Source organism: Diplotaxodon limnothrissa, linkage group LG5 (genome assembly GCF_057381915.1).
Source record: "Diplotaxodon limnothrissa isolate DT_005_m linkage group LG5, D_limnothrissa_male_GT1.1, whole genome shotgun sequence".
Taxonomy (NCBI): Eukaryota; Metazoa; Chordata; class Actinopteri; order Cichliformes; family Cichlidae; genus Diplotaxodon; species Diplotaxodon limnothrissa.
Window position 1 is genome coordinate 24622968 of NC_140600.1, and position 25819 is coordinate 24648786.

A 25819-nucleotide genomic window follows, 5' to 3' on the forward strand; every position below is an offset into this window, starting at 1 on the left:
AAAGCAAATGCTAAGGCAAAACGAGCTGTTCAGACCTGTACATTATTACATTTAGAAAAACCACCAAGGTTATCCTTTAACAGACATCTGATATCCAGAATATTGAATATTATCGTTGTTGCTCTTTTAAAATTCATTTGGCTGTGCGTTTGGTTAGATTCTCCTTTGACCTTACGTTTTTGAGATGAGCTGCTGACAACATTCGTCGAAGAAATTCTTTGACTTAAATTGTAGTTTGGTGGGATCTGGATGTCTTAAACAAAGTGAGATTCTGTTGGTAATCACCATTGTCACTTCTGAGAAAGCTTGGAGAGAAACTATGAGTGTGCCAAATCACACTAAGTGCCTCAGTCCTCCGAATGAAAAATGGTGCAGCCCTGAGAGAACCATATGAAGTGTAAAACCCTGGATTAATATTCAGGGAAGTGGCCCCTATCTGTGCGAACACAGACTAAATAGCCCATTCATGGGTGGTATTATTCATTGCAGATGCCTTGATAGGAGAAGGCCATTATGCAGAAGGAGAGAGCCAGTGCTGTGTCATCATCTCAAGGAGCCCATGATATACCGAGATGAAGCTATGCTGATTGCCTTTTAAAGGGCCCAGATGGAAATTGATATTAGAATGAGTTTTCCAATCAGTCGACGTTTATTGGAAATAGAATCTTAGGCACTGCTTTATTGCAGTCAGACAAGATGTATGAAGCCCATTTCCTGGGGCGACAAGATCTGGCATGTGTACAGGCTGCACTGAGGTGTGTGTGTGAGGGGGAGATGAGAAAGCATGTGTTATTATAAATGGATTGATTTTAGCTTTTGTGGCAAGGCCCCTTTTGTAAGGAAATGAATTGTTTTATTTTGCAGCCTTTGTTTCCTCTTTTACCTTCATCATCCCTTATTTAGTTGTCAGTAACACAGCAGCATATGTGCCGTCAGACTGCATGTGTTCCTGCATTGAGTTACAGGCATTTTCAGCTCTGCATTTTGTATACCACCTACCTCCGTGTGCAATGAAATGTTAAATTCATTGCCAAATGATTTTTCGCCAGACGCTGGTATAAGGCTAGAGGAGCGTTTTTCACCGCCTTTGTTTTTGGATTGTGAGGAAATCCAGTTGCAGAACATGTTGCAATCATTGGATAGACTGTACCTACTGAGATACTTTAAATGCTGCTTTCTTATTCAGAGCAGCCATGAGTAGATGATAATTTAGGTGGGTTGTAGTGGACTTGGTGAACTCCTACATATCCACAGACTTTACTGCTCAGAAATGTGAGGGTGTGACAGACTAGCCCAACTAAAATAACTGTAGATAAGACATAGCATGTAGTTGACACTTATCCCAAGCACTGTGAATACACACACTTTTTATACATTTTAGAGTGGGTGGCCTCAGTGGGAATCAAACTGATGCTGCTGGCAGGGTTGATGCTTTGGTCTTCCCACTGAGTTACAGTTCCACTGTAGTTACAGCAGAAAAGAAGAAATTATATTAAATTACCCAAGTGTTTTGCTGCTAATGTGTCTTTTGGTTCTTATGTTGTGAAGCGTGGCTTTTTCCAACAGTCAGTAAGAACAGGACGTTATGTAAACTTGTTGCAAAAAGCCTACACTCTAAATAAGTAGAAGTAGCATTAAGGATGTGTATGTGGCTTCATTTGTAGCTGATACCAATGTTTAATTTATTTCAAAACTTCAAACTGTGTATCATATTAATGGTTTAGATGAGGGGTATAGTAGAAACGTGTAATGACGCTGTCGTGATATGCTGTCTGCTATGATGATGCTTATCACGATGCAGACACTCTGCAATACAGTACAAGGCAAGCACCCACCATTGCTTTAATTTTTAAAGAAAAAATATCCCTACATGTGGTCTTTAGGTGTTTATTTGTTGCAGCGTGGTGTCAGCATGTGTATTGTTATTATCTAATCACACTAATCTGGCAACAAATATGATTAACTCTGATTTGGTTTCACCAGTGGTCAAAAATTACACCCCTCTGATTTTCATCTTCTTCTCTTCAAGTTGGGTGTTTTTGCCTTCACTTTACCCTCATTCATTTCATAACTGCTGCCATAAACAGTCATAGAGTAGTGACCCTGCTTAAATAATTTGAAGATCTGTTTAATGCATTTTCTATTAAAATGTAATGAATTGGCATCAGTGTATTGATAACTATTTTTTTTCCACGAATTGTATAAACTTTTTTTTTTTTTTTTAAAGGGTACAAATTCAACATGCCAAACGGAAGATTTATTCTAATGTGTTAAATCTACATCTTGGGTATATCTTAACCTCAAATCCCTCTGAAACTGTACGCTCTAACCCAACTAGCACCTCCTTGTAAAAGGAACCACAATTCACTATTCAGATTGGCCTTTTCAAGACTGTTGATGCCTTCTGTGCATTTCTGGCTACTTTTCTGTTGCAAAATTTGAATTTGTCAGTGAGAGAATAACCATCATCACCTCAGTATAAGAAATAATAATCATAGCCTCAATATAAGGACTCATAGATTTCAGCAAATTCCTGGAGGGAGATTGACAACACCATCAGAATGGATGTGAGAGAATGTACAAAGAAGTGGACAATTATGCTTACCTCCAAGGAGGGAAAAAATGGACCGCAACAAAGAGTTAGGGACCCAGGAGGGGGAAAAAAGCCCCAGCATTTAGTTTCTATCGTGGCTAGCTCTGCATATAAAGCACCAGGAGACAACCCCAAGTCGATTAAAATATAAAACACTGTGCAAAAGTATGAATGCTGGTAACAGTGCCGGATGCTTAAGTGGGTTACGTTGTAAGCTCTACAAAGATTCACCACAGAAATCTAAATCATAACGCTAGAGTCACACTAGGACAAACGGTGGTTGGAGACTGCAGCAAACCTAAAAATACTGCAACCGTGTGCAATGCGATCTCATTCCCTTTGAAATGGTTGCTTTCAAGATGGGAACCTGGTCGTACTTGCAGTCAGTTGCAGTCTTTAAAACGACTTCAATGCCTCAAGATGCAAACAAACGGTAATAAGACCGAGTCATCTGTAATCGGTCTATTGCCAGTTTTCGATTGAATGTAGTAAAGATGGCAATCATATGCAGTTTAACCATCTTGCAAGTCTGTTGTATACACACAGTCTGTTGCTTGCATTCAGAGTTGAGCCAGTACCTCATAGAGAAATTCAGAAACGGTAATTGCAGTTGATATGAGTAAGACCACAATTGTTTGGAGACCAGTTGCCAGGCAGCAGGCAACCAGTGCAATCACTATGTGATCCAAAGTGGTTGCCTAGATGATGAGTGTGTTGCTCAGTTAAGGACAGCTAGTCGGTTGTTGCAACTACTTGCAGTTAGTCGCATAATGTGAAAACAATTCAAACCCTGTACGCTAAGGTTAACATTTTATTTTTACTCCAATGTGACTGAGCGATAACACGCAGCTGATCTGATGCAACAGTGTTTCTGGACTTTTGTTTTTTCTTGCTGCAAGTAGGGATGGGTACCGGTATCGGTTCTGACATAAACGGTAGTAACCAGACCGAAAAGCAGCGCACATTTCGGTGCTTTATTTCAGTGCTTTTTTCCCTGAGACGTCATACACTTTGGATTCTAGCCAATCATTTTACCTTTCCGAGGATAGTAGGCAGGCCCAGGTATGTACGTTCTTTTAGAGCAGAGCTACAGAATAAAAAGTCTGGCTGTACTTCACAGCAAAAGATCCAAACTCAGCAGCCTGCAACAAGTGCTTTAAGCTGATACTGTGCAAAGGAGGTAACACCTCAAATCTGATGAAACACCTGGCGACGCATAGTAGGGCTGAACGATTATGGAAAATAATCTAATTGCGATTTTTTGCCCCAATATTGCGATTGCGATATGCGATTATTTTTTAAGGTCTTTGTCTTCTGTATTATTAAACAAAGACAAGCAATACATCATATAGTATGGCCAATACTATATTACATTAATTTTAAACTGTTCTTTCCTGGAAGACAGACCTCTGTTATGATGACATGAGGTGATGCATGAATTGATGACTGACATTTTTATTTAACTTCTTCAATCACAACAGTATATTTGAACATACACAATAGTTTATTTTTAGCTTACAAACATCTGAGCATAAAGTGCTGACAAGGAACCCTGGTGTAAACATTAAAATGAAAGTCAGTACAATGTGCAGATTGCAGAAATATACATAAACAAAATCAGTGGCTTTACCACACTCAGTTTTTCGACATCTGTGAACTACTAGACAGTCATTCAATTAAAAAATAATATTAAATAAATAAAACTAATAAATAAAAAATACACACATCTTACTGATCTCTGCAGTCAGTAACATTACACATAAAGTGCAAACATAATAGCAATTGTATAAACACACACACAAACACGCCTTTAAAATTTAAAGGCGTGAAATTGGACGGTCTAGCCTTCTGAATCAGAAGGCTAGTTCTGATTAGCATCACCGCTGTCTCGGTGGAGTTTAATAAACTCGGCCGTCTGCTTCTTGCTATCTAAAATATAACCAGACACTGGTGTAAATTCTCGACTGTCTCATACTTCTGTTTAATGAGTTTTCTGTTTGACGTTTAGTCAGCTGTGTGAAAACCAAGGAGGAACCCACCCGGGGGATTAATAAAGTTTTATTTTATCTAATCTAATAACTTTAATCTCAGCCAAACCGATTTACTCACGAACAAACAAAACACTGAAAAAAGCCCAACAATAACATTTTTAGGTTGTCTAAGTGACTTATATATCACGTTTAACCCGAGCAGCGAAACTCCGCGGTGATCTGAAAATGATGTGCCGGGAGTTGTGCCGTTCTCGGCCGCATCAGTAACCCTCGAGCTCCCGGCTAGCTGTCGAGCTGGTGGGTAGCAGACGCCTCTGAAAACGTCGAAGCACTTTTGCAAATATGGGATATCTTGATAAACCGAGCAGATATTTGATGTTTACACAACTACTTTCTCGCCTGAAAATATTTTAAAAGTTTATTTTGTGACCCAGAAAGATTAGTATGAGTAATTTTAAAACTTAGTAGCGGCCGCCATTGTTGGAAACTGGAGTTTGGCTGGGCCGCGCTATGAATTCTGGGATATGGTAGTAATTTGGACAGCCTTCGGCGCGTCGCTGTGATGTAATCGGTCTACAAATGCGGCCTCAGGAGGATGCAGCCCATGAATTTGGACATGTCCAGAGTATAATCGCAGCCTTTGCGGTTAGAAAATTGCACTTGATCATGTCGCGATATTATCGCAAATGCGATATATCGTTCAGCCCTAACGCATAGCGTTTTTTTAAAAGCCGAGAAATGCACAGTATTTCATAGCTTGCTGTGAGACCTCACACCGTGCACATCTACTGCGGGAGTGGTGCCTGTTATCGGACCCGGAGTTAGCAACATCACCCAAGAACCCGAAGAGGAGAGTCGTGGCCCCTAGCCCTGCCAGTGTAGCAGAAATGATGACTGATGATGATGATGGCAGCAGCAGCCGTTCTTCTCTGGGCGAGTAGCTTAATGTTGTTCGTGTGTAATTTACGTTGAGTAGGCTAACCACGTTATTAAATTAATGCACTAAAGGTGAACTAGCAAACATCATCGTAGTTACATGCGGCTGTCTTCTTGTTTGATGGCAGGTACTCCCTTCACCCTGGCCAAAAAGGCTAAAATGACCAAAGAAAAAGTGGGAAACAGTTAAACATGAGAGGTTTTTGGACAAGAGTGTTTTTTCCATTGATTAAGCACTGCTTCCAGCCAAGAGTGATACCATATATGCTCTATAGCTGCAGAAAAGGCTAACATTGTTTTCTTTTTACAAAAAAACAGCTAAACATGAGAGGTTTTTGGACAAAGTATGTGTTCTCCATTCTTTAAGCACCGGTTCGAGCACCATTTAAGCACCGGCACCATTTCAAAAGTACCGATTTGGTACTGGTATCAGATAAAACCTAAACGATACCCATCCCTAGCTGCAAGTGCCGGTTTATTACCAATTTGGGAGTGAATTTATTCAGTTCTCCAATTTCGATAATGGGAAGCAAACATGCAACTTCAAACAGTCGACCTTATATTCAAAATTGTCCTTTGTGGGAGTGATTGTGCTTATGTTAGGAAAGGCAATTTTAGTGCACAAAAAAAGTAGAATTTGTAAATGTTCATATGCTACATGAGTATTGTGTAATTTAAAAAAATGAATTTTGAATTTGAAACAAAAGTGTATAAATCATAAATTTCAGAAGACTCTTCACTTTTGACTAGTATTTTGCATTTTTATGTCTCAGTTACTACGTTTAGATTTTCAAAAATATGAGGGCACTTGTTAGATTTTAGCTTCTTTTTTTTTTTTAAAAATATACTCAAAGCCACAGTGTGCTATCTTGAAGTTGTTGGAATGAAAAGTGCTTCTTTCAGAGTCGAGTTTAAAATAGATTTGACGTAACTGCAATGATGTCTTCGATATGAGAGCAAGTTACTGAATTAGTCAGCGCTGGTGACGATTGACGCTCTTCAGGCGCTTTCTAGTTTGGTAAAGGTTTGCATAGATCGACAGATTCTGGCCTAAATGTGGGCTGCAACTGTAGAAATACCCCTCACATTTAAAAGTGTGAAAAACCACATCACTCTAACCAGGATGCTGTACAGCGCAGGAAACGCTGAAAAAGCGGTTTTAAGATGTGCTCATAGGCTGGAGCCTGCGTCACAAATTTTTTTTTCCCCCCTCAGTTCTTGTTAATAAGGTGTTTTCCCTGTCATAGATTTTCTGAGAATCTAAACAACAAGAATAATGCACATGGAATATGTATAAATCTCTCATTGCATAAGACATTTGAATGAAATCCAATATAACTGTTTCCGTGCCCGGGGCATTTGAACAAGCTCCAGTAGCCTTAGGTTTGTTTCTAATGTTTTTGTGCTTGGAGAATTTTCACATCCCATCACACAAATGATATTTTCATCCAAGCCTGTGCAAAAGCCTTGGGAAAGGTTCCTCTCCCAATCACCAGGAGGTCACTTGTAGCTTTTACGCTTTTAAAGGTTTTTTTTTCTCCCTTTAAAATCCAAGCAGATACTCAAAAGATTTGGAAGTAACAAAACGGCTAATTGAAATTGTATAATTCTGTAATATGCTTGCAATTCTCCCTGCACTGTGACCGTTATGATATGAATCCACCTATAGTGTGACTGAGTATGTTTGTGTGTGTAATTAGTTGGAAGCAAGCATGCTGGGGTGGGGTGAATGTAGGTCGGATGTAGTCATCGCTCCTCTGTTCCCCTGGAGATGTCAGTCGCAGGAATTTGGGACTCAACACACGCATGCGTCTGTTCTGTATGATAATGCAAGCTGTGTCTGAGAGATGAGACCTGGCTAATCTGGGCACCAGCAGCTCATTTAATCATCTCAATAAAACTCCATTAGCCTGCGCTTTTAAGAAATATCAATAAGTGCTGTCAATAAAAACAGATAATTCATCAAGGTCAATAAAATAAATAAATAAATAAATAAAAACTAAAATTAAAAAAAGGAAAAAAGTAAGCGCTGCCTTGAGAGTGCCGAATATGTGCTCGGCATCTATGAGCAAGCAATTAGTTGGTGATTTTCTTAACACCCTCTCTGGCTCTCTGAGGCATTTTTGATTCATGTTTTGCAGGTTTGTCTAAGCAGTCGTGTGCATGATTCAGCTCATATACTTTAGCTTCTGCAGCCTTCTGTTCCATGCAAAGAAGATCCATTATATTGCTTGAAGACCTTTAGGTTTACCGAAAGCTATATTTAAAAGATGTATCTAAAAAGTTCTTTTCTCTTATGTTTTGTCTTCTTTGTCATAACAAATATGTGCTGCTTAATCTCTGTGACGTCAGCTGGTCCGATAACTCCTGAGATTAAAACATAAATGGGAATATTCCTCAGCCACAAGGTCAGAAGATGATGCTTGTCTCTCCGTCGTTGCCGCTTAGCGAAGATGAGACTTGGGATTTACCTAGTGGTCTTATTCAGTGTTTTAGAACATACACTACCAAGTCATAAGTTAAAGTCTTTGTTTTTTTTCAAAGGTTGAGGTTAGCATTTGAATGAAATTAACAAGTGTGTCACAAGTGCCCGAATCAGCCTTTTCTCTGCACAGATGCTCTCTTGCGTGTCACGAAAGGCAAATCATGGTTCTCTCACTTTCACTACGACTGTTTGTGGGGCACATGTTGCATAAATGATTTGCAGACGTGTGGCTTCAAGACACCTGAAAGAGACTGCTGCGTGACAGAGGAGGGTATTCCCCTAATCAACTTTGTAGATGGACAGTATTTTAGAAGACCACTAGAGTAGTTTGTCTTTACAGTCATTTCTGAGTTTGATTTAAATGAGTTTGCTTTGTCATATTGTTTCATAAAAAAGCAGTTTGAGAAGTTATACTCTTTATCTAGTTGACAATAAAAAATGACTATATTTAATCGTAGATATTAAGATATTTCTTTTGTTTTTATACAAAAATTGTTTAAAAATAAATTACTCATAATAAAGCATGTTTGCAACTGTATTACTGTTTAAGAATTAAACTCAGAGGATTTTAAAAGTCCCTAATAGTACAAAATTAGAATTGCATATGTATATGAAAATATGGTTGTAGTTTTTATTTACAAATTCAGGATTATTTCATTACATTTTGTAACAACAGTCGATCTTGTTGGCTAATTTGACTCTTACTATAATGTCCACTTTGATTGTCTGAAAATATCTCAGCTCAGCTCAGCCATAGACAGAGTGACAGTATGTTTGATTTCTTTTTGGGTCTATTTTTTCTTTATAAAAAAAAAAAAAAAGCTGAAATGTTGACCTCCATGTTCATCTCAAACCTTCTCCCGGCTCGTTGTAGGCTCACTTCAGGCAAAGTGTGTAAATTCCCCTCTGCATTTCTTCCAGGTGAAAAATGCCAGAGAAATTCGGGAGCAATTCTCAACCAGTTTTAAAAAACGCTTGAAATGTTCGCTCTTGAACTTTAACTGAAGAAGAGATTGTTGCTACTGGCATGATTTTTATTTTATTTTTCTCTTCTACACCTGTGTACAGGAAAAGAAAATTAGTTGGAAGAGAACGGAAGCTGCTTTGATTGCCTAACAAACATTGAATCTCCCACTGCATTTTCACTGCGGTCCATAGCTCTTACATGATCTTGTTAACAGGGAAATATAGCTTTGGTCTGTAAATCGTTGAGTGTGCAGAGATGGGGCATGGAACTGCCTTCTGCAGGGGCCCTGGACCTTGCTTTGATCTCATTATAAAATGCAAATACACAGTACCCTAAACAGATCAAAGGTTCAACTTCCCATTGGATCTGAGGCTTAATAATAGCAGCCTGGAGCAGTTTACTATTTTTTAAAGAAGCGATTTGGGTAGCCACTGGTCCTCCAGGACATTATTTACTCTGGAGATAATATTCCTGCTTCTGACTAGTGACTAGCCACAGCTCAGAAAATCCTTGCTCCTGTTGCTTATTTAAATAAGATCGGTCAGGTATGAGCATTCGTGCCTCCTGCCCGTATCTCTCACCTCAAGCTTAGATTTACAGGGCCTGAAATCTCAAAGTGGAAAATTGCTTCGGTGCTAGAGTCTCTGATACTTTCGTCTACTTTCATCATTACAGTGTAAAGCAAGCATTTACATTTTAAGGACTTTGGAATTGAGAGCGTGTATGTTACAAAAGAAACAGTATCACTTTAAATATGTATTCATATTGCTGAAAATTTAGTAAATAGCAAAGTTACTTTTTCGTTCTTCAGAAATGTATCTTTTCTACTGCGGTCTCACGTTCACCTTGGCTTCCATGCAGTGTGATACATGATGAGGTTGTGCAGTAGTATTTTTAGCGTTTTGCCTTATACTGGATTTCTTGTTAATTGTAGAGACAGGAAAAGTGGCTGCATGCTGGCCCGGCGCTGACTTTTTCAGGCTGTGGGAGGGGTAGTGATTCACTCAGCAGCCAGTTTGATCCTGCTGTGAGGCGGGTTCCCGTGTCAGGAAGCTCCAGCCTGGCCACCCGCCCACCAGCCTCACCTTGCACCCGCCTACCGGCGCCCCACCGCTCACGCTCTGGCCCTTAGAGTGGGCGGGGAGAGCAAGCTGGCAGGCCTTGGCATGGATACATTTTGGCAGGAGCTGCTGTCCCCACACTCCACTGAGTGAAGTGCTGACTGCAGTGCAGAACATAAAAGGCCTGAGGCTTCTATCTCTTCCTCTTGTGGCCCGCAGGCCTGTGTACCGCTATGTTGGCTTCAATATTTATTTATTTTTTTGGAAACTGTTGCTGTCTTTTTGACAGTCTCTGCCATGGTCTCACAGTTCATCCATGATATACATGACTTCTGTTATCATTTTACCCAGTCATTAACCCTTAGTAGCTCCCTCCCATCTGCTTTTTCTGCTCAAGATGTGATACAACAGCTAGTTGCAAAAGCTGTTGACCGTGGTCATCAATTGATCCAGTGAACTTCCTCCTCTGTGATAATGAAGTCGATATCTGATGCACAGACGAGGACAAACCATTTGTTTTGCAGCTTATTCCCCCTTCTAAGACTGATTTATGATGCAGAAAAGAAGAACACTGAGTACTGTTGATTCAGACAAGAATTGTTCACAACTTTGCCCTTTGAATATAATAAAATAATAATAATGTTAAGTATGTATTATTAATATTATATATTATTAATATTATTTACTATTAATTTACTGTTATTTACTGTTACTGTTTATTAAGTAAAAGCAAAGAAATGATTTGTTTAATGTTATTGCATAAACTATAATGAACAATTTACACATTGCATTTTTTACCCCGCTTTCCTTTTATTTTTTGCAGACTAGAATGTTATTGGACAGATTGCAGTTTCATGTTGCCTGTTTCCTCATTAGTGCTTTGCAATACAATTTCTTGAGTTGTTTTAAAGTGTTGATGAAACAAACGGTTTGTACAAATCAGCAACCTGTGATGAAATATCGTCCAATAAGATGCAACCCTGGGAACGTTCTTGGTGTCCAGACCAAGAAAGTAAAAATAATCTCCAATAGCTCCATAAGTAGCAGAGCTGACTGCATTCTAGCTTCAGAGCTCCTCAGACTCTTACTTGTTCTGTCTTCTTTGGCACTCTTTGCTTCCTGCAAACCAACTGACGTGTCGGGTCAGTGGTTTCTCGGTATGTGGTCACAGATATGTCTGTGCAAATGAAGCAGGCCATTCCTATGTTTAAAAAAAACAAACAAAAAAACAGATCTGTCATGCAGAGATAATAGAAACTTTAGGCAAAGCCAAACAACTGTGTAGTGCATTGTTGAGGATTGCATTGGCGAGCTCAGCATCACCGAAGGGGATCCAAGAACAGTCAGATAACCTTTTCACGACATTTAGCTAAAAATCATCGGATTTATATTTTTGTCAAAGTCTACAAATAAGGAGACATCTTAAGGTATGATCTATAAGCAAAAACAAAAATTAGTTTTAAATTTGGCCACTATCCCATTGAATAAGATTTGCCTCAATTTAAAAATGTTTTTTTTTTTTTTTTTTTTTTTTGTGCATGTCTGCAAACTCTGTTCACATATTTCACTGGAAGGACTCGTGTTCACTCTTCCAAATAACCCCCATGGCATTTGTACCAGACAAACAAGCTTAGATTTTAACTGCACGTTAAGGATGCATACCACGCTGAACTCCCACACTTGAGTACACTATGTAGTAAAAAAACAAAAAAAGAAAGAAAAAGGGGTGGGGGGGGTTAGAGAATCCTCTGGTCCACTCTTTGCACCTTGTGTCTGCATCACATATCTAATCTCTTTTTTTCTTACATTTAAAAGGAGCCTGTTGTCATCACACCACAGATCAGAACTTTCCAGTTCAGTCAAAAACTGAGCAGGATGGCAGCAGAAGTCATGTAAGGATTTAAAAATGTAAGAATACTGAATATAAGCTTAAGAGATGGAGAGCTGACACAAACCTCAGGCGGTAGGATGCTGATTGATCTTGATTCTGAAAGGGGTACTGATCACCCAGACATACTAGATTCAGTTGGTCAAAACGGAAACATGCCTCTTTATAACATAAAATGATATTTATCTGTTTCAGTTTTGAAATAAGCAAATGTGAGAGCTGCAGTCAACGAAAAGGAGACATGCAAAAAGTCTTGGGTTTTTCCAGGTGCCTAATAGTCAAACAGATAGCACTGTTGGCTGCATCATGTGCCCCACCCTTCCCTGTAGGCAAATTAGAATAGAGCCAGTACAGAATTGACCTTTTCCTTGAGTACAGGCACAGTTCTTTTTTTGTTTTTTTGTTTTTTTTTAAGTATTTCATCACAATGTAAGTCAGAGACACATGTCTATAATCATTCAGCTGGACAAGGTTTCTTTGGAACTGGAATAATGACAATTTGTGTTCCCAGAGGGCAGTGTGAGTCCACAGTGCTGGAAAATAGGGCACTATAATGGGGTGAGCAATGCTGCACAGAGCTGGAATATTCCTTATAAATGTCTAAAATGTCCAGATCTGGATTTGAAATGGTCTCCAGTTTGGTTGGATCGTTGTATGGAGCTTATTCGGTTTATTGCCTTTTAGCAAATCATTCTTAGTGACATGGTGCTTTGTGTTTATTTTCATATTGGTTGGTGCTTATTGTGTAAGTCTCGAAGTGTTTAAAAGCCCACTGAAATAAAATAAGTCAGCTCTATAAACTCACTGTTTTTTGTTTGTTTTCTTTTTCTTTTTCATTTTTCTGTTTAGCAGTGAACCATCTTATTTATAAAAGGCCTACTGTTGCCTGACATGTATGGTGATGTGTGTTTTGGTAACTCCACTAAAGTTGCGTATAGTCTGTTATTGTGAAAGCATCATCGTCAGTTCTCAAAGTATGCTGAAGTGTCTATATGTTATTTCTCAGCCATACAGTCACTGTGTTTTCGTCTGTGGATTACTTCAGTTAAAAAAACATATTGAAAAGTGGAATTAAGTGGCCTATAGTACAATTGTAATTTGACAGGGGAGCTTTGGCTTATCAGATTTCTTTTTTTGTGTGTATTTTCCAAACATTTAACTAAAACGCTCTCATATGTAACCCATAACATTTATTTGTAAGTATGCCTTCTGTCCACTGCAGTTGTTGAACATTCTGCTATTTGATCAGCAGCTCTTACTGCATTACTACTAAGAGAAAAAAACACCACATACGGATTATATTGTTCCCAAACTCCCCTTGGCAGATAAAAAGGTCCCAGGGACCGGAGCAGCAGTTCAGTGCTGCATACAGGCTCTCTCACGGTGTACTGTCTGCACCAGCTGTCACTAACGAACAAAATGCTGCCCCCTCGATTTTGCCCTGTTGAATGAGTAAGAAATCCTCCAACTCCTATGAAGCAAAGTCTCTGTAAACACCTCCATTTTGCTTCTCAGTGACAGTGTTGCATGGTATTATACTCGACAGCAGTGGTCTCTCTGCGGCCTCTTCTCCATTGCAGTCTGTGGTAGAATAGCTGGGCTTGGGCCGATCCTCCTGTAGAGCAGAGGAACAGCATCTCTGACACTGTAGAGTAGCAACTCACCTTCTTACAATAAAATTTTTATTGGCATGTTATGAGCAATTTCCACACAATCAAGGCCATTTATAATCCTCCTTTAACTTGATTTGCACTGACAGAGCCATATCACACAACCATGAAATATAGTCTATATCTGCCAAATCACACAATTAAAAAGAAAAAAAATATGAGTCTGGGTCACAGGAAAAGCTGCCCAAGAGCTCAAAAAAACTTAGTGTCCTTAAAGTGACCGAGTCATCAACCTAAACCTTGACCCTTCTGAGCTTGCTTTTACTTAGGAAGAAGAAAAATGAGGACAGAAAGGCCTACAACCACCACCTAATGAATTAAAAATGAATCCTTATCATTATGTTAGTTAGTCCCATAAAGTTGATTCTGTTTATCTAGACGTTGCCTTTTCAGTGGGGGGAAAAAACATTTCGTCTCTCATCCAAATTACTTGTCCAGTCTCTTTGAACAAAATCAACTTTTTGGGATGTAGTTACCTGGATGATTGAGCATGCATTAAGATATGTTCGTTTGTCCACTTCCTCTTGGGCTCATGAAAATAAGGGCTAGCGGGGCCCCGCCCTGGAGCCAGGCCCGGGGAGGGTACCCGAGGGCGAGCGTCTGGTGGCCGGGCCTTAGTCCATGGGGTCCGGCTGGGCACAGCCCGAAGAGGAGACATGGGCCCATCCTCCCCGCAGGCCCACCACCCGCAGGAGGCGCCATAGGGGTCGGGTGCATTGTGTGCCGGGTCGCTTAGGCTGCTGCCCCCGCGACCCGGCCCCGGACAAAGCGGATGAAGATGGATGTAATGCATGGATATAACTGGTTTCTACTAAATTTTTGTTTATCCTTAATATGCTGAAAGTATGTACTTCAATCATGTCTTGATTGCTTCATTTCAGATCTATTGTGGTAGTGTATGGAGGCAAAATTAGGAGAATTGTATGACCAAAGGCCAAAGCCTGAAAAATCTGAAGGGCTGAAGGATTCCTGGTCATTGAGTATTGTTAACATTTTGCTGGCGCACTGTGCGTCCACTTAACCTTTTGGGGAGAAGGATCACTGCAGGTCAATACAGTTTTGTTCTTTTTAGCAATATGACAATGTACAAAAACGATGTGCTGTACTTTTAAACTATGCAGATATGTTTAAGTAGAAGCATAAACCGTGCAAATCAAGTCTACAGTACTGGCTGCAATCTCTTCTTATTTTCTTAAAAATCTTCAAGTACAAGGTAGAGAATTATCTAATCAAACAAATTTTCCAAACAATTGCACCCTTACCTGGGTGCAGTTATTTTGGGGGGGGAAGCAAGCCATGTCTGCATTACTAGCTGCAGTAATGATTTACCTACTCATTTTTTTTGTACACCTTTGCGAACTGACTTTCTTTGATTGGTCTGAATGAAGTAATCCAAACCAATTCCACAACTTTACTGATCTGTGACCTTTCTTTGGTACTGTCGCTTCCCGAGCGATGGTTTGTAGTTGTATGTGATATGAGAAATCAAGTGTAGCATTAGTTCAGGCAGGCCCCAAAGTCCAGTTCAGCTGCGGTTTCTGTAGATCTTAGTGGTTGATGGCTTTTGCGTCATTGCTGTTTGTGGTAGCTGTAGCTCAGGAGGTAGAACAGGTCATCTACTAATCAGAAGGTTGATGGTTCAATCCCTGCTATGCCACAGTATCCTTGGCCAATATACTGTCAATTGGAGTAAGAGTGTGTTTTTCAATGTTATCTCTAGAAAAAGTGTTTGTGTGAATTACAAAACGTGCAGAAAAGATCTATATGAGAGCCAGTTCCTTTACCATTACCACAGCCATTTAGTAAATCTCAAAGGGTGCAGTGTTTAGCAACCTTAATCAGCCTACAGTTGCACACTACTTGCCACTTTGCAGCTTACCTCCATCCGAGCTCCACCTTTCAATGCTGTCTCTCCTGTCTGTTGTTATTGATGTCTGTTCTGTTTTTATTGGGTGTTTTGCTTTTGTTCTACATGCATGTGTATAGAAAGACTGAGGTCCAAGTACAGAGCCACACACCCAATTATAAATTACTGCAGGTGGAGATAACAGTCGTCTTTTGATTATAATGCTCCTGAACGGTAGTTTTTATTATAAATTCGGCTGGCTGGCGTCAATGAGGCTTGACTTTTTAATAACTGTGAAAAGGGTTAGGATTGGTATTTCTGTGTCTTTTTCACATGTGTCTGTTTATGTTGTGATTGAGAACAGGATCTTGAGCAGGTTGACTAGAAAATCACCCTCAGTTATGAATTTTGAGAAATTTGAAGCACGTTTCACAACGACTCATAACTGGAAAAAAAATCAGCAGTTAGTTCTTAGGGATTTCAGAGGAGGAGATAAAAGGGAGTTGCCAGTGCTTAGAGGATCTTTTGCCACCCTACAAAGATTTGAACAAAAATGGCACTAATGTTTTCTTAGGTATTTTGACTTCAGTTTACCTCTATCATTTTTTGACTCGGCTGGCTGTAGCGTTTGTGTGATGCAGAGTATGCACAATAAAAGCATGATATTGGTGAAAATGCCAGTTATTATTTCCAGTGGCTTCGTGTATTTTTCAGAAGATGAGAGGGTAGTCAGTTTTTTTTTTTTTTGTTTTTTTTTAAATCCACTTTTTCCTTTCTTTTATTTATTTATTTATTTGCTGTTGATTTTTATTTATGTATTCGACTTGGTGTGGAGTTCAAGTTTGAACAAACAAAGTTTAAAAATTCTTTTGAATTTAACGTCTTCATCTGATTATGCTGGAAAGGTGAAAAAGTCGTACTTTTTTTTCTTTTCTCTTACAACTGTGAAACAAAGTCACTAATACGACTTATGAGTGGGTCTGGTGGTGTTGTCATTACCAAGCTGTTCCAAAGACAAACTAACGAATAATTTGAAAATAATTCAGCTTAACAGTTCGATCACTGCTACTCCTTAGGTTGCTAAAAGGTGCAATAGATGCAAGCCTTCGATAAATTTCCTCAGATATTAAAAGCTTTCTTTCTGTAATAATTGTCCATATTATAGCAGCAAGAGTACCTCTCTGCTATGTTCTATTATTTGCAATAATTTAGTTATTAGTCTTTTTTGTCTCTGCTTAATTAGTATTCTCAGTATCCAGTGCCCACCCTTTATAGTTTACTAACTGTATGTATTAGCTGGAATGCTTAGTATAGTGATTGATTAGGGTGAAATCAAATCCTCCCCTCCAGAAAACAGCTAATTGACATTCACTAAATAATGACATCGTAGCATAGAGGCTACTCACAGAATATCCGGCTACCTTTTGTTTACATTTGGATTGCAGATGGTGGCTTTTAACAGTCTCATGTATGCACACAGTTTTTTGTTGTTGTTTTTGTTGTTGTTTTGTGTTTTTTTTTTTTTTTTTTTTTTTTTTTCCCCTGACATCGAGAAAGGAGAGCGGTAAGCTGACTATTTTTGCATGCTATAAATAGAAAGCGGCCCATGGAATCTGCCTTTAACGCTGTATATGCCCTGTTAAATTAATCGAAGCTGGGTTGGAACGGCCACTGCTTTCACTGGCTCCATCTGGATACAGGATATATTATATAATCCAGTTTTCTGTGGCTCTAGTCTCCAGCTCAACTGGTCGATTGGTTGGCTCATATTGTCTCCAACCAAATTCTCATTGGTCAGACAGTTGCAATACATCAGTAGACTTTCAGGATTAATCCATTATTCTTGGCAGCGGGAGCAGCAGACGGCCTATGAAAATACCCCATTTTTCACATCTTTGAGCTCTTCCTGCATAACGGAAACTGCTAATTTATTAAAAGTTTACTTTTGTTGAGTATTTACTCTAAAAAAGTGTTCAGTGTAAACTTTGCAAACATCATCTAAAGACTGTAGGCTAACCAGTCTGTTTTAGGATAATGTCTGTCATGTGAAAATGTGCACTTGCACGCTGGTTGGCTTGGAGGCTCTTTTTATCCTTTCATCATAAATAAATAGCATAAAGTAACTAGGTTAAAATGGTTTTAGTCCCACAATCTTCACAATTCTTACAAGCAAACAATATTTTACCAATTATGTGTGTGAGGGTGATTGAGTTTTGCTTTGTTTTTGTTAAGTTTTTTTTTTCTTTTTTTTTTTTACTTGCCTTTTAAAAATGTAATTAATTCATAATTAAGGTAGCCTGCTCTCCCTAAAGAATGGTTTCCTCCTGTTAAGCTCGCAGCTAATTTGTCTGCCTGCACTGTACAGTAGCCTCTACACCACATTTCCTTTTTGGAAATGAAAGGGAAGGAGGCTGCAGGAGTAATTAGCAGAGGCTGGAGAAGGAACCTTTTAAAAAGTCTAAAGCAACCTGAGACTGCTGATATGGTCAAAGGTCTGTAGCCTGACTGGGGTAAGCCCTCCACTGAACATCCATTTAGAGCGACTAGGAGCTCAGCTGCACTGTCTTACACCCAGACTGTAGGTCATTCACATCTGATAAGAATTTTAAAAGAGTAGACCGGCCAGGATGATTGGCATGTTGATAAAATCGCCATGGCAAGCAATTATCATGGGAATACATCTGGCCAGTGTTTCTCCGTTTCATATTTGCTTTCATCCACCCTCTGTCTTCTTTGGCAATTATTTAACCCATGTCACCTTCTGTGCCAGTCTCCTGCAGCTAATGGCTTCACTCTGCTCTTCACAGTCCCTGGTTTTGTAGAATGAAAGGGAAGTGGCCACGTGTCTTTACGTGTCTCTGCTGCCTGGTATTAACAGCTGTTTATTGATAAAGATGTCACTGTGGTACATAGAATGTATAGAAAAGGTGGAGTTTTTTGTCCTCTGCCTTGTCAGTGAAGCTGGATGGCTGTCTCTTATCCCGCAGCGATATTTGATCATCCTGCTGGTGCGTCCTCAGTCGGGTCAGCGGTCTGCGAGAGGGGGACGGTGACACAGCTGTGGCAGCCGAGTGGAACCGGTGATGGATGACATGCCAGAATGAGCCGTGCCGCCTTCACAGGCGCCTGTATTGACAGCCACAGCTCTTGCATCTACCATTCAGTATCAGCAAGGCTAATTGCGGGTCATGCCGGCCACAAATGGGACACGTGAATATCGCTCCTGTAATTGCTCATTTGTCAACGTCACATCTGAAAGAGCAAGTTTCCGCAGCCGCATTATTGAATGAAACTTGCTGTAATGGACAAACGTACAAAGGAAAGCAGTGAAACGAAGTCGCAACACAGGGCGGCGTAAGCAATTCACGCTTTGTCGTCTCATGCAGATGTGCTATAGGGAAGGACCTCGCAGAATATAAGCCCTGCTGGTGTGGCCAAAATATTTCTGTATTATGATCGGATCATCCTATATAAAAGGGGTGGCTTCACTTTGGATATTCAATAGGAAAAGCTACACTGTTTTTTTTGTGTTTTTTTTTACTGCTAATTGTGTTGGCTTCTTTCAAAATTGTTTTGTAAATGTGTGTGTTCATGTGTGTGCTCACAGTGATTATAATCCAAGCCCTGGCTCTAAGCCCTTCAGCTTGTGCTCCACCAGCCGCAAGGCCACAGCCTCTCCCCACCAGTTAATTGCATCTGAATTAGTCCATTAATGTGGCTGTGTAGAGGGATGAAGGGGTGCACGGAGGTGTCTGGCCTCTTTTGACCACTGCAATGTGTTATTAATGGGTCAGCAAGTCTGGCAGCTCTGCATTAACTTGGCTAATGGACTGTAGGGTGGGTCTGTGATTTCCTTTCAGAAGGAAATCAAATCTGATACATATTGCAGAGGAAAGTCTTAGGCCTTTTTTTCTTCTTCTTTTTTCCCCCTCCCAGAGTTTGTTAGCGAGAATGAGGCTTGCTTTTTGCCATTCCCTTACAGATTTCGTCACTGCAGAACCCCCCCCCCCCCCCCCCAAAAAAAAACAAAAACAAAAAACAACCAACAAAAAACTAAGAATCTCATCACATGGATGACAGTGAATGGTGCTTGACCGGAAGGCTACTGCACAACGGTACAAGTATACTCAAATACTTTAGGGCAATTTAAGCAAATGTAACATTAAGTTGTGTGACATACCGTATAAGAAAATGTAAGCATTGGAGGATGAAATAAACAGCCTAGCCACTTGGCATGTAAACACTGCAATATCAAACTAATAGAGTCATCAAACATGTTCACGTTGAATAAGTTCTTAAGCAGTTTCCTTACTGCTTATCCAACTTGAGGTCAGAGCTGTCATAGGGTGAGGTGCAGGGTACACCCTGAGCAGGTCACAAGTCTATCACAGGGCCAACAAAAGCAGACACACAGTCACACACTTCAGTATCAGTGTGTAATAAAGGCCCAGGAAGAACATGCACACTCCACACCAGGAACCTTCTGGTTGTGAGGCAATGGCGCTAACCACTGCACCACCCATTTTCTTCCTTGCATGCCTTTTTAACTGTACCATAAGTCACTGGATGGCTGCATTTGAATTAGCAGTGCTTAAAGTCCCTTTTTGTTGGCAAGTCAAAGAATATGACTACAGTTAAGAGACTTTATTTTGTAGTCTGATGGAATCTTGCATATTGAGCATCTGCATGAGCTGCATAATGTTTGTGTAGACATGCAGGAACAATAAAAGGTCAAAATGTCTTGGTTTTTTTCCCTCAGCATGATATAATGTGTTTTTAAGTAGGACTTCTGTTTTGCATTTTATCTTCCAAGCATCGCATTTTGCAGCCTATATTTGCAGATGGGAAAAATCTGCTGCTTTCTACATCGGCCTGTGAAGAAAATAATATGCGCTGAAGTAACGGCGCAGAAAAGGCTTTCTGTACTGTTACTTAATTTGTCTAACTCTTAAGAGGACAGTTGGCACTACCCCGTCACCATTAGTAGCTGCAGTCAGTTCTTCATTGTTAGTGGGCACTGTAGTCAGCAGGCTGCTGTGAGCCATTGTCAGAGGATAGCATCAGAGGCTCCTCTTCTGGCTGATAATTAAGTGGCGTACTGACAAACGGCTTTCATCAGATCCCTCATGTGGAACTGAGAGCATGCGAAGGCTTTCAGGGAGGATAAACCGGAGGACGTCACTTTGCCTCCAATCTTTCATGGCCTTGTGCTGCCTCTGCAGTGGTGGAGGAAGAGGGGGGTGAGAGCGCCCTGTGTAGCACAGGAGAAAAGCGCGAGCCATTGTCGCTCAGAAAACTACACTCAATTTACAGCAGCGAGTAAGGCGGCTGTCTTTGCTGATATGTCAGGCTGTACTGTACCAGTTTCCCATTTTTGTCTCGAGTGACCACGCTTACAGTTATGCGTTACATCTTTTTCTCCATTTGAGAATCTGTCAATTATTTTTGTTTCCTTAAGGCTGGGCATAATTTGTGATGACTTCAGACGTAAAGTATGTGAGAGTCAGTAGACAGACGAGGTTTGAGCCATATGGTAACAGTGATTTTTAAAATGACCCTTCACTAAAACTTCCCGACGTCTTCTCGCGCTTATTTTAAATTTTTATCATTTTAATTCACGAAATTGCCTTGGTAGGAAATCAAACTGTCCATCTGTTACCTGCTAGAGCAGAGACTGGGATTAGATTTATCTCATATCTTTATCTTTAATTATCAGTTGTAACCTTTAAGCAGTAAGCATACTTGGACTGCTGTAAAGGAAATACCATTAAATATAATTTCACATTTGAATGGGTCATTGTAAGAATTAAAGTAAAATACCTGTAATACTCAAATGTAAGCTGCATTTAATTGGTCTGATTTTTTTTTTTTTTTCAGATGTGCATTACTTATTTAAAATTAAATGATTAGAATATTTATCAGATTTAAGCCTCGGTTAACCAGAGTGGTCATCATTTTTATTCGATTTCTCATTGATCACTGTAATAAAATAAAAAATAAGTACACCATGTTAGAGCATGTCTAATACCGTTCTTTTATTAAATTTTTTTTATCACTTTAATAATATTTTTATCCAGGGTACAGTGACACTGCTATAAAACTAATGAACCCATTTGATTGCCTCTTAGGCTATGTTCACACTGCAGGTCTTAATGCTCAATTCTGATTTTTTGATTAAATCACTTTTTTTTTTTTTTTTTTTTTTTTTTTTTTTTTTTTGTCTGCTTGTTCACACTACAAATAAAATGTAAAAGCAAACGTGCTCTAGTGAGAACGCTCAAAGCGGCCCGCATGCGCAAAAGAAGACGTCACACACAACGCGCAGACCAAACAGTACTGTTTGACTGATGGCCCTTAATATTAAGACTTGTTTCGGACTTTACGTTTCCCAATTTTGCTTTAAGTTATAAAGTTATTCTGTTACTTACATATGGCCTAACAATGATCCTAATTGCTGTTTTAGAGACGAGCGGTGCTTCAAAGGATTGTTGGAAATTTCTGTCAAAATCTGTAGATTATACAGTACAAATAAAATGTTCACGTTTCTCCAACGTTGTCTTCCCAACAGTTTCACTAACATCTACACTGGATGGCCAGGAAGCGTTCGCGATGTCTTATCGGGCGCTTCTCCGGCGCTGATAATTGGCATCTGTCTTGTGTCACTGACGTAAAAGACGGATTTAATGCGACATGACCATTCAAACAGCAGTCGCTTTCTAAAACATCGGATATGTATCGGATTCAGTACCACATACGAAAGTGACCCAGATCAGATTTGAAAATATCGGATTTGTGCCGTTCACACTGTCATACCATGATCGTATATGGGTCGCATAGGGTCAAAAAAGTCGGATTTGATGCGCTTTCACCTGCAGTGTGAACGTAGCCTTAGACAGTCCAGGTTCCGGATTCCCGATTCTGTAGATATTTTTGCGTAACCTTTATTTTCTTGGCATGCTTTTACTCTTGTCATGTCTCAAACTTTCTTTTTCGAGCCTCTGTGTTGTGTCGACTGGTTTGCTGCTGAACTCTGTTTACTATCACTCAGTCCTGCCAATTTCCAAAGAGGTCAGACCCATCATCATTTTTTCATAATTCTTCCTGGTTCATTGCCAATGACAACCCTGTCGAAGGTCAGAGATGTTCTCAAATAATCCACTTAATGGAATCATGCTACATTTCTGCACCCTGCAGTAGTGTGGCAAGTGCAGCAACACTAGAGGTTGTGCAAAGTGTTTTGACAGTGTGCTAGAGAGAGAGAGACGGAAAGAGAAAGAGGTGAGAGAGAGAGAGACAGAGCAGGAGAGCTACAAATATCGGCAGGAAAAAAGAAAGTGAGACAAAGACAGATAGCTCTCTGAGGGACTGTGATCAAATAGGCCTCATATGAGTGGCTCAGGGCTTTTGTTGTAGTGTGACCTGCCATTCAGTGTTGCATTAAGTGAAAATTTCCCCCACAGCTTTTCAAATCTGCAGTGACCGCCTCCCAATTTATAAGGGGAATGCTCGAATTTCAAACGCAGCATTCAAGCCAGGCCTGTAACCTCGAGTGCACCTAGAAAATAATGCAGAAGTTGTTTTTTTTTTTTCCCCTTTAATTTCTGTAGGTCCGTTCCAAGGTTAGCCTTAAAGGGAACAAACACGCACACATACAGAGTCAGAAAAGGGAATGTGGGTGCAAGTGCCTGAGTGAGATTGAGTTCAGAACATTTATATTGGAGCTTTTGGTCTCTAACCCCTCTGCGTCTGTTGAAAAGCGAACATCCTTGGTGCAGCATTCATAAACTTCTTATATGCCACTGGAGAACTATGGGGGTTTTGTGTTGGCTCAGCCTATTGTCTGAGCTCTATAGGATGCAGTATCCTTGGATTACATTCAGCAAAATTACTTGGCAGATAAAGTTGGATTGCTTTTGCTTCCTTGGTGTTGTAGATGAAGCCAAGCTATCAGAATAAGCAGGTAAGCTAAAGCTTCTTCTGTGTGCTCATTTCGTTGGTTAATGTGTGGTTAATATGCAGACAGCTGGGTCCAGTGTGGCCTGGCACAGGCTAATGTTGTTGTAGATAGGCGTGCTGGACTTTAACAGCCTTCACTTTTTTTTTCTACCCCTCTTTCTTTGTTTTTATTGTTACCGTCATTAATTGTGTTTCAAATCCAGCTAAAGTCCAAGCATCTTTTGTAACAAAATCTTGTGAAGGACTTTTTTTCTCCACTCTCTCTCCCCTTGGCTGTCATTGTTCTCACCACTCGCGATAGCATGTCCCTTTTGATTCCACACGTGTAATTGCTTATCAAGCTAATTTCTTTCTTGCATGTATTGCCCTCATTATATGAGTCTGCCAATGAAAAATGAGTTTAATTTAGCCAAATGCTCACTGTTATGGAGGGGAGGGAGAAAAATACAATTTCCCCATAGTGTCATCTCATTCTGCAGAAGTGGCTGTTGAGTTTTAATTACTATAATACCTCAGTGTGCCACACTAGATGACCTGAGTATAGATAGCAAAAGTTAGTCATCATTTAGATTGTTCTTGTGTGCCTTTTTCTTTTGGTTTTTTTTCTTTCCTCTGCTTTATGGACATAGACTTACAATGATCTCCTACCACTATATAACAGGTTATTATATTTATGACAGATTTCACCTTGGCATGTATTTTTTCTGTGGCAAGCAAGCACACTCTTCATGTTTTATTAAAAGTACATACAAGTGAGTAAAGATCAGAGACTAAGGGATTTAAAGCCCAGCATGCCAACACATTACTACTAGATGCCAAGGGAGGCAGATCAAATTCCTTTGAAGATGGTTTTTAAAAAAATGAGTTGAAAATCGTTATAGTTGACTTCATTGGTATTTGAGTGTGGGCTTTAGGTCTCTTGGTAGCTGGGGTAGATGTAAGAGAGCTTCACAGTGTGTTGGGCGGCTTGTGTTGGCAGTCTTCTTGAGTCTGACAGTATAGTGTCAGCAAGGGAGGGGTCATTGTACTCAGCAAGGCTTTAGGTAGAGCTAAATAGAATTAGATGTGTCTGTAATAGGTGCTTAATGAAAATACTTGTGTCACTGAAGCCAAAGACTCAACTTCACAGCCGCTAGCAAAGCAAATGTTTGTCTCACTTCTTTGAGGGTCTGGGATAAAACAGGAGGGGGAGGGGGGTGGCGGTTTTAATGTTCAGAACGCTGAAAGTGAAGAATACAGCTCCTTTGTCATCACATAGCGGATTTTCATCAAATCAATCACAAGAACCTTGTTTCAACATCCTTAAGGCTACAGCTCTCCTACTGTAGCTAGCTGATTCATCTGGTGCACCTGGACGAACCTACCTTCTTCTACCTGTGTATGTGTGTCCGAGGATGTTTTTTAAGCATTTTTTTAGCAGTGCCTAGCTGAGCAAATGCTGTGGCATCCCACATGCCTTCCCACACCCACTACAAATAGACAGCGAAGGTGCTACATTCGTGGCCTCGGTGCAGATCCCCGAGGCTGAGGAGTATGTTCTGTGTTGGTGGGCATGTCACAGGGTCCATATGAAATAACAAAGGCCTAAAAATACAGTAATCTACCTGTGTGCGTACATGATGGTGTGTGTGTGTGTGTGTGTGTGTTACTGTTTCTGTACAGATTCACTTCCCATTTCCTTCTTTTTGAGCTGTGTTATCACTTCTTACTGCTCTTTATTGTCACCCATTGTCTTTCTTTTTTCCTTCCTTCCTTCCTTCCCATTCACTCCTCATGCTGTAATAGTACTAGTAGTAAAATCTGCCACAGCATATCTTAAATGCATGCATATTGTATTTTTTTGAAAAATACTATGTATATTAGATTTTTGACTCAAATAGAATTAAAAGTTTATATAATAAAAGCTACTTTTGGGTCTTACCTTGTCACAAGGGGCATCGCAGCAGGTAGCTCTGCGTAGTTGATTTGGTAGATTTTTACATGTGGATGCGCTTCCTGTTGTGACCGCAAATGGTTTTGTTTCCTCCTAGGATCGAACCGGGGATCTTCTGCTTGTTAGGCAAATGTGGAAATTGCTTCAACACCAGTAGTACTACAATGTGAAGTGTTATTGTGTTCTGATATTTGTTTTATATAGGGTTAAGCAACATCAGTAGAGCCAGTTTTGAGCAATTTTTGACCAGAAAAAAAAAAATTTCACATTTCAGCCTTAGGATGGAGGTGACACGGTCTGTTTAACTACAGCTAGTTTACAATGTTCTGTTTTTTCCATTTAGAATATTAAAAAACAATGAAAATAGTTTGCCTTTTTATGTTATGTTTACTACAAAAAAGAACAACTGTAACGTGGAGGAAGAAAATCAATAGGGTCACTAAAATTGGCACGTACAGGCCTACTTTGAAACAGATATAAAGCTATGCAGGTC

At 39.9% G+C, this 25819-nt stretch overlaps 1 protein-coding gene across 3 annotated transcripts in view; it reads left to right on the forward strand.

Annotated features, from left to right (window-relative positions):
• Positions 1-25819, forward strand: part of foxj3 (forkhead box J3) — a 106452-nt gene that overhangs the window by 43103 nt on the left and 37530 nt on the right. The window lies entirely within an intron of this gene.